This window comes from Arachis ipaensis, chromosome B2 (assembly GCF_059453495.1).
Source record: "Arachis ipaensis isolate K30076 ecotype BB chromosome B2, ASM5945349v1, whole genome shotgun sequence".
NCBI lineage: Eukaryota > Viridiplantae > Streptophyta > Magnoliopsida > Fabales > Fabaceae > Arachis > Arachis ipaensis.
Genome location: NC_142437.1, coordinates 67,118,451 through 67,125,979, shown reverse-complemented (window position 1 = coordinate 67,125,979; position 7,529 = coordinate 67,118,451). Strand labels below are relative to the sequence as shown.

The 7,529-nt window shown below is 37.0% G+C and overlaps 1 non-coding gene across 1 annotated transcript; it reads left to right on the top strand.

The window, feature by feature from the left end:
- Nucleotides 1-3,320: 3,320 nt before the first annotated feature.
- On the top strand, nt 3,321-3,428 carry LOC148574234 (small nucleolar RNA R71). The gene has a single exon (XR_015905633.1). It is a non-coding gene; the product is annotated as a small nucleolar RNA R71 (small nucleolar RNA).
- Nucleotides 3,429-7,529: the final 4,101 nt, after the last annotated feature.

Below are 7,529 nucleotides of genomic sequence, written 5' to 3'. Positions count from 1 at the left end.
TTTTCTCTTTTCTAAAAATTTTTTTCGCTATTTTTTTTTCTTTTCTATTTTTTTTTGCAAGCTTTTGTATTCACTGCTTTTTCTTGCTTCAAGAATAATTTTTATGATTTTTTAGATTATCAAATAACATGTCTCCTTGTCATCATTCTTTCAAGAGCCAACATATTTAACATTCATAAACAACAACTTCAAAAGACATATGCACTATTCAAGCATTCATTCAGAAAACAAAAAGTATTGTCACCACATCAATATAATTAAACTAAGTTCAAGGATAAATTCGAAACTCATGTACTTCTTGTTCTTTTGAATTAAAAACATTTTTCATTTAAGAGAGGTGATGGATTCATAGGACATTCAAAACTTTAAGACAAAGTTACTAAATACTAATGATCATGTAATAAGACACTAACATAGATAAGCACTTAACATAAAGAAAACGAAAAACAGAAAATTTGAGAACAAGGAATGAGTCCACCTTAGTGATGGTGGCGTTTCCTTCTTGAGGAACCAATGATGTCCTTGAGCTCTTCTATGTCTCTTCCTTGTCTTTGTTGCTCCTCCCTCATAGCTCTTTGATCTTCTCTAATTTCATTGAGGATGATGGAGTGCTCTTGGTGCTCCTATCCTTAGTTGCTCCCAATAATTATGTGGAGGAAAATGTATCCCCTGAGGCATCTCAGGGATCTCTTGATTTTCAGTCAAATGTTCTACCACTGAGCTATAGACCCTTGAGATGAATATTTCCATCTCCCATGACTCGGAGGTGGAAGCTTTTGTCTTCCCTTTCCCTTTTCTAGAGGTTTCTCTGGCCTTAGGTGCCATCAATGGTTATGGAAAAATAAAAAAGCTATGCTTTTACCACACCAAACTTAGAATGTTGCTCACCTTCGAGCAAGAGAAGAAAGAATAGATGAAGAAGAAGAAGATATGGAAGAGAGGGAGAGAGGGTTGTGTTTCGGCCAAGAAGGGGAAGAGAGGATTGTGTTATGTGAAAATGAAGGAGGGATGGAGGGGTTTATATAGTGAGGGGAGAGGGAGTAGGTTCGGCCATAGTGGGTGGGTTTGGGTGGGAAGGGTGTTTATTGGGAAGAGAGGATGAATGAGAAGAGGGGAGAGTATGAGTGGAGGTATGTGGGGATCCTGTGGGGTTCGCAGATCCTGAGATGATCCTGTGAGGTCCACAGATCCTGAGGTGTCAAGGATTTACATCCCTGCACCATTGAGGCATGTAAAATGCCTTTGCAAGCAATTTTGGCGTTTAAACGCCGAATTGATGCTTGTTCTGGGCGTTCAACGCCCAGATGCAGCATGTTTCTGGCGTTCAGCGCCAGCTTTCCTCAGGGTGCATTCCTGGCGTCTGAACGCCAGGATGTTGCTTGTTTCTGGCGTTCAACGCCAGATCCATGCTCTGTTCTGGCATTGAACGCCAACCAGATGCTCCTTACTGGCGTTTAAACGCCAGTAAGTCCTTCCTCCAGGGTGTAATTTTTCTTCTGCTGTTTTTTATTCTATTTTTAATGTTTGGATTTATTTTGTGACTCCACATGATCATGAACCTCATAAAACATGAAAGAACAATAAAAATAAAATTAGATAAATAAAAATTGGGTTGCCTCCCAACAAGCGCTTCTTTAATGTCAATAACTTGACAGTGGGCTCTCATGGAGCCTCACAGATGTTCAGAGCATTTTTGAGACTTTCCAACACCAAACTTAGACTTTGGTTGTGGCCTTCCAAAACCAAACTTAGAGTTTGACTGTGGGGGGCTCTGGTTGACTCTGTAGTGAGAGAAGCTTACTGTGCCTCTTTTCCATGTTTACAGAAGAATGACCTTGAGTTTTAAACACAAGGGAGTCCTCATTCAATTGAAGGACTAGTTCACCTCTGTCAACATCAATCACAGCTCTTGCTGTAGCTAGGAAGGATCTTCCAAGGATGATGGATTCATCCTCATCCTTCCCAATATCTAGGATTATGAAATCAGCAAGGATGTAAAGGCCTTCAACCTTTACTAACACGTCCTCTACTTGTCCATAAGCCTGTTTTCTGGAATTGTCTGCCATCTCTAATAAGATTCTAGCAGCTTGTACCTCAAGGATTTCCAGTTTCTCCATTACAGAGAGTAGTATGAGGTTTATTCCTGACCCAAGGTCACATAGAGCCTTCTCAAAGGTCATGGTGCCTGTGGTACAAGGTATTAGGAATTTTCCAGGATCCTGTTTCCTCTGAGGCAATGTCAGTTGATCCAGATCACTCAATTCATTGATGAGCAAGGGAGGTTCGTCTTCCCAAGTCTCATTACTAAATAATTTGGCATTCAGCTTTATGATTGCACCAAGGTACTTGGCAACTTGCTCTTCAGTAACATCCTCATTCTCTTCAGAAGAAGAATACTCATCAGAGCTTATGAAGGGCATAAGGAGGTTCAATGGAATCTCTATGGTCTCTAGATGAGCCTCAGATTCCTTTGGTTCCTCAGAGGGAAACTCCTTGTTGATCATTGGACATCCCAGGATGGGATTCACGTCCTCTTCCTCTTTTGTGGTTTCGGCCAGGATTGTTATATCAATGGCCTTGCACTCTCTCTTTGGATTCTCTTCTGTATTGCTTGGGAGAGTACTAGGAGGAGTTTCAGTGATCTTCTTACCCAGTTGGCCCACTTGTGCCTCTAAATTTCTAATGGAGGACCTTGTTTCATTCATGAAACTCAGAGTGGCCTTAGATAGATCAGAGACTAAATTTGCTAAGCTAGATAGATTCTGCTCAGAATTCTCTGTCTGTTGCTGAGTGGATGATGGAAGAGGTTTACTATTGTTAAACCTGTTTCTTCCACCATTATTAAAGCCTTGTTGAGGCTTCTGTTGATCCTTCCATGAGAAATTTGGGTGATTTCTCCATGAGGGGTTATAGGTGTTTCCATAAGGTTCACCCATATAATTTATCTCTACTATTGCAGGGTTCTCAGGATCATAAGCTTCTTCTTCAGAAGATGCCTCTTGAGTACTGTTAGATGCAGCTTGCATTCCATTCAGACTCTGAGAAATTATATTGACCTGCTGAGTCAATAGTTTGTTCTGAGCCAATATGGCATTCAGAGCATCAATTTCAAGAACTCCCTTCTTCTGAGGCGTCCCATTACTCACAGGATTCCTCTCAGAAGTGTACATAAAGTGGTTGTTAGCAACCATGTTAATAAGTTCTTGAGCTTCTGCAGGCATTTTCTTTAGGTGAATGGATCCACCTGCAGAAGTATCCAATGACATCTTTGATAGCTTAGATAAACCATCATAGAATATATCCAGGATGGTTCATTCTGAAAGCATGTCAGAAGGACACTTTTTGGTCAGTTGCTTGTATCTCTCCCAAGCTTCATAGAGGAATTCACCTTCCTTCTGTCTGAAGGTTTGAACATCCACTCTAAGCTTACTAAGCTTTTGAGGAGGAAAGAACTTGGCTAAGAAAGCCGTGACCAGCTTACCCCAAGAGTTCAGGCTATCTTTAGGTTGAGAGTCCAACCATGTTCTAGCTCTGTCTCTTACAACAAACGGGAAAAGCATAAGCCTGTAGACCTCAGGATCTACTCCATTAGTCTTAACAGTATCACATATCTGCAAGAATTCAGTTAAGAACTGAAAAGGATCTTCAGATGGAAGTCCATGAAACTTGCAGTTTTGTTGCATCAGAGAAACTAGTTGAGGCTTAAGCTCAAAATTGTTTGCTCCAATGGTAGGGATGGAGATGCTTCTTCCATGTATATTGGAATTTGGTGCAGTAAAGTCACCAAGCATCTTCCTTGCATTATTATTATTTTCGGCTACCATCTCCTCTTCTTGTTCGAAAATTCCTGTAAGGTTGTCTCTGGATTGTTGTATTTTAACTTCTCTTAGTTTCCTTTTCAGAGTCCTTTCAGGTTCAGGATCTGCTTCAACAAGAATGTTCTTGTCCTTGCTCCTGCTCATATGACAAAGAAGGGAATAACAAAGAAAATATGGAATCCTCTATGTCACAGTATAGAGATTCCTTTGTGTGAGTAGAAGAAGAAAAGAATGTAATGTAAAGAAGAGAAGAGGGAAAACTCGAACATAGAGAGGGAGGTGGTGTTCGAATTTTTGGATGGAAGAGAGGTGTTAGTAGATGAATAAATAAATAGAAGGAGATGAGAGAGAGAATTTCAAAATTTAATTAAAATAAAAAATAAAATTGAAAGTTAGATTTTGAAAATTAAAGTTAAAGTTAAATTAAAATTAAAACAATTAGTTAATTAAAAAGGAATTTTGAAAAAGGAGAGAGGGAATTTTCGAAAATAAGAGAGAGAGGATTAGTTAGGTAGTTTTGAAAAAGATATGATTGAAACAATAAGATAAGATTGGTTGAAAAAGTTTTGAAATTTATTTTTGGAAAAGATATTATTGAAATTTAAAAAGATATGATTGAAACAAAAAGATAAGAATTGAAAATCAATTTTAAAAAGATAAGAAGTTAGAAAAGATTTTGAAATTGAATTTGAAAAAGATATGATTGAAATTTTAATTTGAAAAAGATTTGAATTTTTAAAAGTCAAAATCAATGACTTGACTCACAAGTAATCACAAGATATGATTCTAGAACTTAAAGTTTGAATCTTTCTTAACAAGCAAGTAACAAACTTGAAATTTTTGAATCAAAACATTAATTTTTTGATGATATTTTCGAAAATTATGAGATAAAATTAAGAAAAAGATTTTTGAAAAATATTTTTAAAATTTTCGAAAATAAATAAGAAAAATGGAAAAGATTTGATTTTTGAAAATGCTTTTGAAAAAGATAAGATTTTCAAATTGAAAATTTGATTTGACTCATAAGAAACAACTAGATTTTAAAAATTTTTGAAAAAGTCAATCCAAATTTTCGAAATTTATGAGTGAAAAAGGGAAAGATATTTTTTTGATTTTTGAATTTTTAATGATGAAAGAGAAAAACATGAAAAAGACTCATAACATAAAAATTATGAATCAAAACACACAATGCATGCAAGAACACTATGAATGTCAAGATGAACACCAAGAACACTTTGAAGATCAAGATGAACATCAAGACTTATTTTTGAAAAATTTTCAAAAAAAGAAAACATGCAAGACACCAAACTTAGAAATTTTTCATGTATAGACACTATGAATGCAAGAATGCATATGAAAAACAAGAAAAGACACAAAACAAGAAAATATGAAGATCAAACAAGAAGACTAGCCAAGAACAACTTGAAGATCAAGAAGAACACTATGAATGCATGAATGCAATTTTTGAAAAATGAAAGATGAATATGCAATTGACACCAAACTTAAAACATGACACAAGACTCAAACAAGAAACATAAAAATATTTTTGATTTTATGATTTTATAAATTTTTTTGTATTTTTATTTTATATTTTTCGAAAATAAATTTTGGAAAAACGAAAAAAATAAAGAAAAATTTTGAAAAGTTTTTGAAAACAAAATAAGAAGAAAATTACCCAATCTGAGCAACACGATGAAACGTCAGTTGTCCAAACTCGAACAATCCCCGGCAACGGCGCCAAAAACCTGGTATGCGAAATTGTTACTCAGGTTGTAAAATTTGTTGTTCGTTCTCTCCCTGGCAATGGCGCCAAAACCTGGTGCACAGTACCATGGTCCAAACATAACTTCACAACTTCGCACAAATAACCAGCAAGTGCACTGGGTCGTCCAAGTAATAAACCTTTCGTGAGTAAGGGTCGATTCCACGGAGATTGTTGGTATGAAGCAAGCTATGGTTATCTTGTAAATCTCAGTCAGGCGGATATTAAATGGTTATGGAGTTTTCGAATCATAATAATAAATAAACAGAAAATAAAGATAAAGATACTTATGTATATCATTGGTGAGAATTTCAGATAAGCGTATAGAGATGCTTTCATTCCTCTGAACCTCTGCTTTCCTGCTGTCGTCATCCAATCAGTCTTACTCCTTTCTATGGCAAGCTTTATGTAGGGCATCACCGTTGTCAATGGCTATATCCCATCCTCTCTGTGAAAATGGTCCAAATACTCTGTCACGGCACGGCTAATCATCTGGAGGTTCTCGATCATACTAGAATAGGATTCACCCTCCTTTTGCGTCTGTCACTACGCCCAGCACTCGCGAGTTTGAAGTTCGTCACTGCCATCCCTTCCCAGATCCTACTCGGAATACCACAGACAGGGTTTATACTTTCCGGATCTCAGGAATGGCCATCCATGGGTTCTAACTTATACCACGAAGATTCTAATATCTCGGACTCGGTCCTCTGTATTAGATATCTAAGAGATACTCATTCTAGCTTGTTTGCATATAGAACGGAAGTGTTTGTCAGACACGCGTTAATAAGTGAGAATGATGATGAGCGTCACATAATCATCACATTCATCATGTTCTTGGGTGCGAATGGATATCTTAGAAGCGGAATAAGTTGAATTGAATAGAAAAATAGTAATACTTTGCATTGAATCATGAGGAACAGCAGAGCTCCATACCTTAATCTATGGTGTGTAGAAACTCTACCGTTGAAAAATACATAAGTGAAAGGTTCAGGCATGGCCGAATGGCCAGCCCCCATGATCTAAGAACTATACATCCCACGATGTCTAATACAATAGTAAAAAGTCCTATTTATACTAAACTAGTTACTAGGATTTACAGAATTGAGTAAATGATGTAGAAATCCACTTCCGGGGCCCACTTGGTGTGTGCTTGGGCTGAGCTTGAAGTTTACACGTGGAGAGGTCATTCTTGGAGTTGAACGCCAGTTTGTAACGTGTTTCTGGCGTTGAACTCCACTTTGCAACTTGTTTCTGGCGCTGAACGCCAGACTACAACATGGAACTGGCGTTCAACGCCAGTTTGCATCATCTAAACTCGAGAAACGTATGAACTATTATATATTGCTGGAAAGCCCTGGATGTCTACTTTCCAACGCAATTAGAAGCGCACCATTTGGAGTTCTGTATCTCCAAAAAATCTACTTTGAGTGCAGGGAGGTCAAAATCCAACAACATCTGCAGTCCTTCTTCAACCTCTGAACCTGATTTTTGCTCAGGTCCCTCAATTTCAGCCAGAAAATACCTGAAATCACAGAAAAACACACAAACTCATAGTAAAGTCCAGAAATGTGAATTTAACATAAAAACTAATAAAAACATCCCTAAAAGTAACTAGATCCTACTAAAGACATACTAAAAACAATGCCAAAAAGCGTATAAATTATCCGCTCATTACCTGCATAGGACAGATATGCATCATACTTGGTTGTGCATTTCCTCTGTTATGATTGTTGAATGAATGTATGCTTTCTTTGTTAGTATTCTATTCACTGTGTCTGTGTTTTGTTTTCTTGTATTCTTTTGTTTGTGTTTTGCTTTTTGTTTTCTCTATTTTCTCTATTTATCTGTATCTTCTGTTCACTACTTCTCGGTATTCTGCTATATATCTGCTAAGCAACACAAATTAATGAACTTAACTAATAATTCCGGCACTACTAAGAACTCCCCAG